General features: G+C 39.0%; 1 pseudogene; it reads left to right on the forward strand.

Moving 5' to 3' along the window:
- Positions 1-10581, forward strand: part of LOC103601516 — a 145243-nt pseudogene extending 134662 nt beyond the window's left edge.
- The last annotated feature ends 1506 nt before the right edge of the window (positions 10582-12087 follow it).

Consider the following 12087-nt stretch of genomic DNA (forward strand, 5'->3'; position numbering starts at 1 on the left):
ATAACAACATCAGCTCATACTTACTGTTTGCCACCATGTGCCAGGCATTATTGTACACACTTCACGTATATGACCTTGTGTGATATTCCACCCGTACAACAGCTTCATCACGGAAGTGCTCTTATCACCACTGTCATCATCATCATCACTGTGTTATCTGTGAAGAAACTGAAGCCTAACAGAGGTTAAGTAGCTTGCCCAGGTAACTAGCTGTATGATTAATATAGTGGACTGAATTATGTCCCCCCAAAACTCATTGAAGCTTGAATTGTGTCCCCCAAGTTATTAGAAATTTGGATATTAGAAATTTGTCTCCCACTACAACTGTTAAGAGGGTGGGAAATCCTGTTATGGTAATTGAAAGGAGGAACCTTGAAGAGGTGATTGGATTGTAGGATCCTGCAGTAGTGAATGGATTAAAAATGGTGGTCAGGGGCATGGCTTTAAAAGAAAAGAGAGGAGAGTCTGTTTCTCTCTCTCTCTCTGCTCTCTCTGCTTCCACCATCTTGCAATGTGAGACCCCTGGGTCACTGTTGCCACCACCAGATGGACTTTGGACTTCCCAGCCTCAGAAACTATAAGCAATAAATTTTGCTTTCTTTCTAAATTTCCCAGGTCCATGGATTTCATTATAAGCAACAGAAACGGACTAATACAACTAGTAAGATGTAGCAGGACTAGGACATGAACCCAGTAGTCTGTATTCTTAACCACTAAGTCTATACTCCGTTACACTCTGCACTGTGTCTACCGTGGGCTGGCTGCTGCATATGTGTTATTTCATTAATGTTCATAGCAGTTCATGTGAATGTGGTTATTAGACTAATTTTGCATCAAAAACCTGTGGCTCAGAAATGTTAATTAATGTATGTCACATCACACAGCCAGAGAAGTGACAGCATCAGGAGTGGGTCTCTGCCCTCCCCCAGCCCCCTTTTTCTGACTGGGGCTTTGTCCAAGCTTTTGGTACTGAAGATACAGATGGTCAAGGGAAAATGATTCATTCTGGAAGCTCATACCAGGAAACTCTCCCCAAATTTCATCTTTTCAGGACAGTTAATGGAAGAAGGGGCTTAATATTACGGGTAGTTCAGCTTTTCCTGCAGTATTTAAGAGTCCTAGATGCTGTCTTCAGCTTTTTGGTTGCCATGACAGCAGATGTGACATTTCTTTGATGGGAAAAAGAAAGAAAGGAAAGAACCACACTTAGTCCTCAGTGATTTTAGAAAAATGTGTTCCTCCAGATTTAGCTAAATTTGGATGCATAGTGGTTATACTCCAAAGAAATTCTTAGAATGGAATCAAAGGGGAATAAACAGGGAGGTGGTAAAATCTGCTTTTCCAGGGAAATCATATGCTGTATCTGTGTGGTGGTGGGTTTTGAGAGTGGGGATGTAGCAGGATGTGGACAATATAGGATTTGTGACAAATTGTCACTTCCTTAAGACAACATATTACAGTGCATTGGCCTTAGCAAAGGCTCAGTAAGTGCTCCTTAGTAGGGGAAACATGATGAAGAAACAAGCATTATAATTCAGAGTGATAAGTGCAGTGATGAGATAATCTTGCATTCTGTGGAAGAAAAAGATTTGTGGTGGTGTTCATATGATTACGATTTATACATACACGCATAAACATAGATTTTTTTTCATTTACTGAATTGCCTTTTAGTCATTTATTCAGGTTATTACATTAACCTCTCTAACCATTCAATTTCAGTGACGGTCCAATATTCCATTGAGTGGAAGAATCGCAGTGGACATTTATTTAAGTTATTACCTTTTTTCCCTATTGTGAAGGAAAGAGTTCTACAGGCCGATACTTCTGAAAGGATTTATTTATAACAAGAATTGTTCGTTCAGATAGATAGCTATATTTCTCTTCATTATTTTTCTCTTTTCAGTCATTTTTAAAATTTAACTGTAGTGGGAGAAAATAAATCTCAATTAGGTAGTAAACGGTCTTTCTCATCTCCTGTTATCACCTTGTAACATACTATGGTCTCCAAGAAAAGAAGCAGACCTCAGTTTTAGGGATCGATAGCCTTCCCCTGCAACCATGAAAGAGGAGCAAGAACTAACCCCAGTTGGTGGCTGAAGCAATGGGAATGCAGACTGTCATCCAGGGCGTCAACCTGGGAGCTCGTTTCAAATGAGAAATGGGTTCCCAGGGCAAGAGTGAAAATTCAAAATCCAAATTCTAAGTCTGTGTTGCCAGAGATTCCTAACAATGTGCTCTTTTGTCATTTCTTCCAGAGCCATGTTTGACTATGACAAAAGCAAGGACAGTGGGCTGCCAAGTCAAGGACTTAGTTTTAAATATGGGGATATTCTCCACGTAATCAACGCCTCTGATGATGAGTGGTGGCAAGCCAGGAGGGTGACGCTGGAGGGAGACAGTGAGGAGATGGGGGTGATCCCCAGCAAACGGAGGTAAGAAAGCCTTTTGTGTATCAGAATAGCCATATCTCAGCTAGCCAGGGAGTGGAGACGAGGGAAGGAGATGGGGAAACTGTTCACAAAATAAATACTTAAGTGGGATGGTCAGTCTGCAGAAAAACTCTCAGTGGTGATGTGACCAAATTAAAAATTCTCATTCTCCTCATATCAGGGTTGTACCAAAATTGGTGGCTGCAATAAGGCATAAAGGAAGAAAGAGGATCTGCCTCCACTGTGTTCCTTAAACTTTTACCAGCATCCTCAGGTGTAAGGTTATGCTTATCAACTGACTTGTACACTGAGCAGGTTTATTCCAGAGGTTCAACATTTACCAATGAATTTTATAGAAAGTCCAGAAGAAAACAAAATAAAGTAGGCTATTCACTAGGCTAAGGTATCGGCTCCTTAACGCTCCAAATAATAATGGAAAAAACTGAAAACCTCCACCTTAAATTCAGATGCTTGGGATATGAGCTGTCAAACATCTGGTAAAGTCTAAAGACTGGGTTTACAACTATTTTTACTGTTTAACTATGCTATGCCTGTTTTCCACCCCACAATTCCCAATAGTCACTCAGATATTTAGTTCTACATCAGTGTTTCCTAAGAGGTCTTTCTCTTCCAAGCATTTCTTCAGCTCTGCTTTTGAAAAACAGAAATACAATTCAGAACAGCCAACTCCATCTGTCCCAGCAACTTCTAATCATCACCAGCAAAGAGGAACTTTCCTTCTCATGAATGTCCTTGTGGTACCAAGATGTTGTCCAAGAAACAGAAATTGTCTGTATCCTAGAAGATACCTATGGTACGAAATCAGCCAGTAATGATGCTTAGTCAAAGTGGTCACCAACTTTTCCCTTTGAGAAACCCGCAGCTTGTTTGTGTACCTTTGGGAAGCAGGATTGTATATGAGTTAAGAGGTTTTTCAAAGGGATGTCATCCTCACATCCAAACACCCAAAATACCTTTGTAAAATATCCTCAGTGAAGCCGAATATTCATGTGCCGCTACACATAAAGTGATGCAGTGATTGCCATCGTGGGAAGACCCAGAATAACTCTCTGTGGGGCATTTGTGCCCCAGAGAAGACTGGACCCCATCTCTCTCTGTCTGTGAGCCACACAGCATGGGGAGGAAGTGTGGCAGGGAGGGAATCAGGTCTACTGTTCCACAGAAGCTCTCTTACCTTTGGCAGGGAGGAGGCATAGTGAAGCTGCCAAAACTTCAGGGCGCCTCCCCATCCTCCACACCTGTACCCATAGATCTCCCACCAGCAGACAGCACTCTGGGTCTCTGTCAGCCTCTGAGCTTCTGGATGATTGTCTGACATTGCTTTGCATGGGCATTCTGACTTTGTTCATGGCTTGTAGTGTTTTCTGACAGGTTATGTGTTCAAAGCAGTGACTCTCGGCACTAGTTTGTTTATATTCTCCATTTCACAATTTCCACTTACTTCAAATTTAAAAAATGTTGAGACAACATGCATTTTGGTTTGCTTTGATTTAGTTAATCAGAGCTGTCTTGGCGAGTTGTTCTTGAGAAGAACAAACCGTCTTGTTGAATATAGACCCCAAGGACAGAAATGAAGTGGAGGAAGGAAATTTATGCAGGCATAGATTTCAGCTCATTTTAAAGAAATTCTTTTACTAGTTGGAGCTGCCTAGAGATGGTGCAGACTACCTGGGAAGATATAAAAGGGATTCAAATTTTGAATGGGAGAGTCGAACTATGTGGATCCAACACAGTTCAACTTTCCAACCCTGAGGTTCTGTGATTCTAACCAATCTTGTCCGTAGTCATTAATTTGTTCCAGCACTCCATCTTCCCCCTAAGGAACATTCTCAGCGCTATGCCTCTTGGAATAATTTTCCACCACTGGTGATCATTCTTGAATTGGCTATTTCTATTCTATTTTGCATGAAAACCATCTTAACAACCACACTACAGCTGGCCTGGAAAAGAAGTTTGTTCAGTGACTCGTATTTGCATTCTATTTCATGAAGAGTTCAGTAACCCCACCTTTCTTTTTATTTATACCTACAAGTAAATTTCTGTCAAATTTTCTTCTTAGGATTTTAATTATTTTAAAAAATTACTTTTATTGTTTCATGTATTTATAAAAGTAACACCTTTCATTGTAGAAAAGTGGGAAAATTTAGAAAAGCATTAAGAAAATAAAAGTCATCCATAATTCTACCCCACGAAGAGTCCTCAGGTACTTACTTTAATGTAATTTTAAATCTAAATACATTTATCAGATCAGCGTTATTCTTTAATTCCTAATTCCTTTCTAGCCATCTCCCAGTGTAATTCATTTAGCAATATCTCATAATGGACAACTTCAGTATATGACTTTACTCTACAAAAATGTTTCTCTATTGATAATTCCATTTACTCATCCCAATGAAACCATAAGATGAAGAATATAAATATTATTACTTTTCCCCTCCTTTTTTTGAAGATGGTGAATGAATTTTACTTGACAAAACATTTCTCTAACATGTTAGACACTGTTTTAAGCCCTTTGCAGTTATTAACTTATGTAAACCTCATTACAACCCTATGAGAGAGATGCTATTATTATCCCCATTTTACACATGAAGAGGTTGAGGCACAGAGAGGTTAATTAATTTTCCTGAAATTGCCCATCTAGTAAGCAGCAGAACCAGAATTTGAATCTGGGCTATTGAATTTGAATTGTTCTTAACTCATATACAACCCTGCCTCCCAAAGGTACAAAAATAAGAGTTAACAAAATTTAATTCAGCAAGCATTGCTTGAGCAGCATTTGTGTGCCAGGTGCTGTTATAGGGTAACTACCTGGAGCCCATCATCTATGGGACCAGCATGTAACTGCATCCCAGCTACTCTGTGATTAGGGCAATGAGAGAGGAGAGAGAAAGGTGCCATGGAAAATGAGAGGGCAGCAGACAGAGGATGGGTTCCATCTGATCACAGCACTGACTGTGTAGCATGCCAGGTGCTCTCAAATACATGACTTCAATTTAATCTTCACAAAAACCTCATAAGGAAACTGGGGGTCAGAAAAGTCAAGTAACAAGGATGTCCAGCCAGCCCACTGGTAGCAAGACCAGACGGCTTTCCACTGCACCAGGAACCTTACACTAGGTGCACTTGCCGATTAAGGAAATGGAGAGTCAGAGAATTCAAGTAGCCTCCCAAAATCACACTGGCAGCACAGGGCTAAGGCAGGATTCGAACACATGCCTTTCTGATGCCTCTATAAGCAGCAGCAAAAGTTTTGAGCTCTTCTCAGATCTACAGCTCTCATGTCTGGAGGCCAACATTTGGAAGTCCCCTCACAGGAAAGAGAGAAATCCATGCCTTTGTCTCACCTAGCAGGGAGAGACAGACCATGGCAGTCAGCACCTGAAGTAGGGTACCTGTATTACCTCCCCTTTACAGGAAATTGAGACTAGTGATGGCAAATGACATATTGGGCAACTTTATCATGATCATCTTAGCAATAGTCTATCGTGTGCTGAGTTCTTACTATGTATCAGACAATGCACTAGCCATTTTTTTGTATTATCTCATTTAACGTTCATGAAACCTGAAGTTCTAAGAGGTTGCATGACCATCCTAAGTCACAGACTAGTAAGTGCAGAGGCAGGATTCAAAGCCAGGCTGTGTGATATCAAAACCTGGGCTCTTAGCATAGAATCTGTTTTCTGAGATTGCATAGATTGTGAGTGGCCAAGCTGGGATTTGTCCCACGGTCTCTCAATCCAAGTCTCTATTCATTGCTCCACCACGATTGGTCACCTAGGCTCTCAGATGGCAGCTTGCAGCTAGCATTACATAAGAGTTTACTCACTAGACTTCACAGCAAGCCTGTGGCCACTAACGTGGCTGGCATTTCAGTTCTCCCATCAACGGGCCTGTGGAGCACAGGCAAAGGAACTCACAGTGACAAGTGATGTTCCCACTATCCAGTGCTCCAAGCCTGACCCCAATATGTGTTTGGCCAGAACCTGAAAATACCATATGGGAGCTGGGTGAGAGGGAGACAGTTGGGCTCATTAAAGCATGACCATTTTGTGCTCTCTGGAGATACACGGTGTCACAATTTATTTTTCAAATTTTGCCATCCAGTTTATGTTTTCAGTATTTTGGTCAGTGATGAGACTAGGGCAGGGCAAATTATTTCTGCTTAAACAATCTAATTAATTGGTTGAGTCTAAGTGTGGAAAGGAAAGTACAGCGGCGGTTCTCATTGTGATTTGGTCTGTCTATACAGGTGTTCCAACATTTCTTTGCATAAAGACCTTTAGATCTTAATATCTTTGTCTACCAAAGGACTTACTCGGTAAAATAATTAGAGCAGATGATGCTAAACTTTTACCTAGATTCTTACCAAGAGAAAATATTGTGAAATGTTGAACAACTTTTTAGAAGAAACACTGGTTGTTTGGCAAGTCACTTAAACTCTCTTAGACTTAGTTTTTACATTGAGGTCAAGAACTAGTAGCCTCCTTGAAAGTTTATTCACTCATTCAAAAGAGATTCATTAAGCACCTACTACATGCCCATGTTAAGCCCTAGATCGTTGTACAGCTTATATATAACACAGGCAAAGTGCTTAGTATTGCTTCTAATACTTAACGTACATTCAAATGATAGCTATTTTCCTTTTTTCAGATTTTGAGCTTTTGGTGTCAGAGAAAAGAACACCACATTATTTAAAGCCTTAACTCATTTCAGCAGTTAACTATCCACATGCATCTCAGGAAGAACTGGAAGGGAGGAAGGGATTGAGGCAAATAAGTAAGAAAAGCCACTGCAACCAAGGAGAGAGGTTTGCAGAGAGCCCCAAGAGGCAACAGAGGCAGGCCTCTCTCTGTGATGAAAAAGCACAACTGTGGTTGCTGGTATGCTGAGGAGACCGACCAATACAATACCTGTGACATAATGTTGCAAGTAGGCATTTAGCTAAGCTGATTTCAATGTCAATAGGAAATTTATTCTAAATTTTGAGTCCAGCCTGTTACAGGATGGTGCTACCTCAGTGATTATATGCTTGAATCTGGTCGTGGTTTATTTAATTCAGGACATTTGGGAGATGGGGATGCAAAGGGGTGGGGGTGGGGGGAGCGCTGGTTGTTATCATTTGTGAAAACCTCAGCCCAGACTTCTAAGGATACATATGGGCCTTAAAACTGTGGATGGCCAAAAAAAATCTCATGTTTACTGAGAATTCCCATTGGACAAGGCTGGCATAGAAGGCCTTTAAATGCTGTTTCCCAAACTGAGTGGCTGTGGACAGACACGGACATTAGCTACTAGAGGATGTGTGCTCGGGTTCTGTTCCTACCACTTTCTTTTTTATTTTGTCCTTTTTGAGACCGGCCACACCGCGCTCAGCCAGTGAGTGCTGTGAGCGAACTGGTCATCCCTATATAGGATCCGAACTCGTGGCAGGAGCGCTGCTGCGCTCCCAGCGCTGCACTCTCCCGAGTGCACCACGGGCTCGGCCCATGTTCCTACCACTTTCTAACTGGCAACTTTAAGTCTCAGTTTCCTCAGCCATAAGATGGGATTGAGGAAGTAGCTACATGGCTGGGTTATGGTGGGGACCAAATGAGATGATATAAATGTGAAGGAACTTTATTGAATAACTACATGTTAAAACTTCAGCTGTCATTTGTATTATCATCATTATCATTATTAATGAAACTTTCAACCCAAATAGAAAGCAAAACTTTCCAACTTCCTTCATAAGTGAGCCAAAGCTATGTCCCTCAATAAGGCTTGAAAATTTTTGTTTTTATTTTTTCTATTAACTGTTTGAAAAATAATAATAAACCATAGCAAATATTAGGGGTGTGTGTGCATTTCTGTATGTCTATCTGTCTGACTTAAGTTTCTTTGCAACTCTTTTAAGATTTAAGGGATGAACAACTAAAAGTGTCCTAAAAAGGACATTTCTTAAGAAAACTGAAAAAGATAAACTTAGAAACTAGGGGATTGGGAGGGGGGAACAGAATTAGAATGCTTTGTCTAAACAGTTCTTAGAGTCGAGTACTGAGTTAAAACTAACATTAGGTGTATGTGGTACCTGTGTGAGTTCTGTGGGTTCGTGCAGAATTCATTTGCATACCCTGATCAGATAACCACATATTCTCTGTGTGCTACAGTCATTTTGGCATCATCAAATGAAATAATGGTTCCCACCATTAGACTAGTTCATGAAAAGAAGCCAGAATAAATTTAGGGCTCTACCAACAGTTTTAGAAAAACCCAAAGAAATGAATATGAATTATCATTTGCACTTGTATTAAAATTGAGGAAAGCTGATGAAACTCAGAGCTGGCATTTTCTCAGTGAGCATCTTTCCATTTGGCAGCTTATCTTATCTGAAGTCTTTCTTGCTCTCCTCCCAACTGTTATATGTTGGGTGCAAGTAGAAACTCTCAGTGGAACATATTGCTTTAATATTTGAGGTTAGATTTTTAAAAAATAAAATTCATCTGTTTCCACTCAAATATTCTATGCTCACGCTGAAATAAATATATTCTGACACTCCATTCTGTAACTATAGAAACGCTGATCTTCACTGTGTTTCAGTTGGAAACACGAAAGAGCTCTCAGTTAGAAAGGAGTATGCCATTAATTATTGATCTATGAACAGCTTAGACTTCACAAACCATTAAGTTTCTGTAGATTCAAGTTTTCTCTTTTTCTCTTTTCTTTCCCCATTTTTGAAATTAGAGATAGCCATATTTAAATAAAAAGTCATGTGAAAACTATGCAATAGGTATTATTCTTGTTCAACAATTATTTTTTGAAGCCTTGATGTAATACGCTACTGAGTGATATGTGGATTTGCCCTCAAGAAACACTCAACTTGTCTGTGCAATGCAACATAAGCAAACACAACAAAATCAAGAGAGAGCATTGACATAGAAGTAGGTCCCCTGACTCCTTTTCCTACTCTCCTGCAGTCTGTCTTCCACCTCCATCAAGGCCAGTAACTTAAAATGCTAATCTGATTCTATCACTTCCCTGATTTCTATCCTCTAATAACTAATGAGGACTCCCCAAGGAAAAAACCTAAACCCTTAGTGTGGATAGATACCCTTTGTGAGGGGCCCACCACTTTGCTAGCTTCACCTCCCCATCCTGGATGTACCTGAACCAGAGACTTCCTACAATCTTCCAGCTCGCTCATATCCTCGGGTTTTGGCACATGTTGTTCCTCCTGCCTTGGAAGTCCCCCTCAACTTCTCCTGCTGACAAGCTCTTTCTCATCTTTCAAGTCTTAGATAAATTGATACCTCCTCTAAGATGCCCACCTCAGTGCTTTCTACCCTTCTTTTTTAGCCTCCCAGTGAGATAGGGACTCCCCCACTGATATCAACAGTCTTATTGTACAGCATTACCAGTCTTTGTTTACTTCTCTGTTCTTGCCAAGAGCACATTGCTATGAGCACATTGAAGTCATGCTTTTAAAAAATGGGTTTTTTTATTCCCCGCTTCTTGCTTGATACATGGTAGGCACTCAATAAACACATGAAGTGGCAGGTAAAACAATGAATCTGCAGAGATGACAAGAGAATCACATCGGGGGAAGGAAAAATTCAAAATAATGTATAACATGTTTGGTCATCTAGTGAAGCTAATACACTAGTGTTCTTGAGGGGAAGGGAAGGAAAAAGGAAAAAAAGGAAGGATAGGGTAAGAAAAGCTTGTTTAGTCTCCATTCTAGGTGTTCATCTCTTTGGGCTTTATTTATCTCTATTTTGAAATAATTTTTGATTTATTTATTTATTTAAGCATTTAAATAACAAATATCATTTTTTCTCCCTCTTTGTTCCTTCCAAATACTGTAACTCTCAGTACGTGTAACACAAAAATTTCAAGGGATGTGTTAGAAGCTTAGAGACTTTATACCAAGACTTTTTATATGGAACAAAGGAAAAGAAATACTTTAGAACACATTTTATTTGAGCTGCAAGCATATGAAGAAGAGGTGTCCACTTAATAAGGAACTTAATCACAGATGTCTTTTCATGTGGTAAACTCTCTGTTTTCAATTTTTTTTAGGGTGGAAAGAAAAGAACGTGCCCGGTTGAAGACAGTGAAGTTTAATGCAAAACCTGGAGTAATTGATTCAAAAGGGGTAGGTACAAAATGATGGAAACACTGTGTCCTCTCAGTTGCTATGGATTCAACTATAATTAACATTTAAGATTTCAGTAGCAAATAAATTATGAAGCTACCAGAGAGTAGAGCACTGTTATAAATGTATTGTTAAAAGTAATAATGTCATTTCTGATTAAATGGATATATGGTAAATACATTAAATACTGGCAATAAAGCTGCTAGTGGTCAGCAGAAATGATGTGCTGATGAAAGTGATGTAATGACTGTAGTGAAGGTAAAGATAGTTTAGGTGTTTGATTCTTTAATTTTTTTTAATTAACATTATACAAGGATGAATTTTATGAAAGATATCTGCTCATCGGAAAATATATCTAGTCTGTTACACATTATAAAGTTAACACAGTGGCCATGGAAATATACACATTGATCATCTAAGTGAATACGTGGATTGTTGTGACAGACATAGAAAAGAAGAATTAACAAATAAAACTTAATCACCAAAATTAAAATATTCATTCATATATGCACATGTACATCTTTTTTTAATAACAGCTTTGTAAGGTATAATTCACATATCATACAATTCACCCACTTAAAGTATGCAACCCAGTGGTTTTTAGNCTTTAATTTTTTTTAATTAACATTATACAAGGATGAATTTTATGAAAGATATCTGCTCATCGGAAAATATATCTAGTCTGTTACACATTATAAAGTTAACACAGTGGCCATGGAAATATACACATGGATCATCTAAGTGAATACGTGGATTGTTGTGACAGACATAGAAAGGAAGAATTAACAAATAAAACTTAATCACCAAAATTAAAATATTCATTCATATATGCACATGTACATCTTTTTTTAATAACAGCTTTGTGAGGTATAATTCACATATCATACAATTCACCCACTTAAAGTATGCAACCCAGTGGTTTTTAGTATATGTAGAGTTGTGCATCATCACCACAATCAATTCTAGAACATTTTGTCACTCTATAAAGAAATGCTGTATCCATTAGCAGTTATTTCCCATTCTCCCCCATTTCCCACCCCGACCCAGACATAGCCAACCACTAATCTACTTTTTCTCTATACATTTCCCTATTCTGGATATTTTATATAAATGGAATTGTACACTGTGTGGTGTTTTGTGACAGCTTCTTTCACTTACATCATGTTTTCAGGATGCGTCTATGTCATAGCATGTGTAAGTACTTCATTTTTTTTAATAGCCAAATAATATTTCATTATGGATATACCACGTTTAATTTATTCATTTATCAGTTGATGGACATTTGGGTTGTATCTGATTTTTAATTCTCATGGAATTATCCAATGCTGCTATGAGCATTTGTGTACAGACTTTCATATTGACATATGTTTTTATTTCCATTGGGTGTGTACCTAAGAGTGGAATTGCTGGGTCATATGATAAGTCTGTGCTTAACATTTTGAGGAACTGCCAGGTTGTTTTCCAAAGCAGTTGCACCATTTCACATTTCCATGGTAATGTATAAGG

This window comes from Galeopterus variegatus, unplaced genomic scaffold (assembly GCF_000696425.1).
Source record: "Galeopterus variegatus unplaced genomic scaffold, G_variegatus-3.0.2 Scaffold3767, whole genome shotgun sequence".
NCBI lineage: Eukaryota > Metazoa > Chordata > Mammalia > Dermoptera > Cynocephalidae > Galeopterus > Galeopterus variegatus.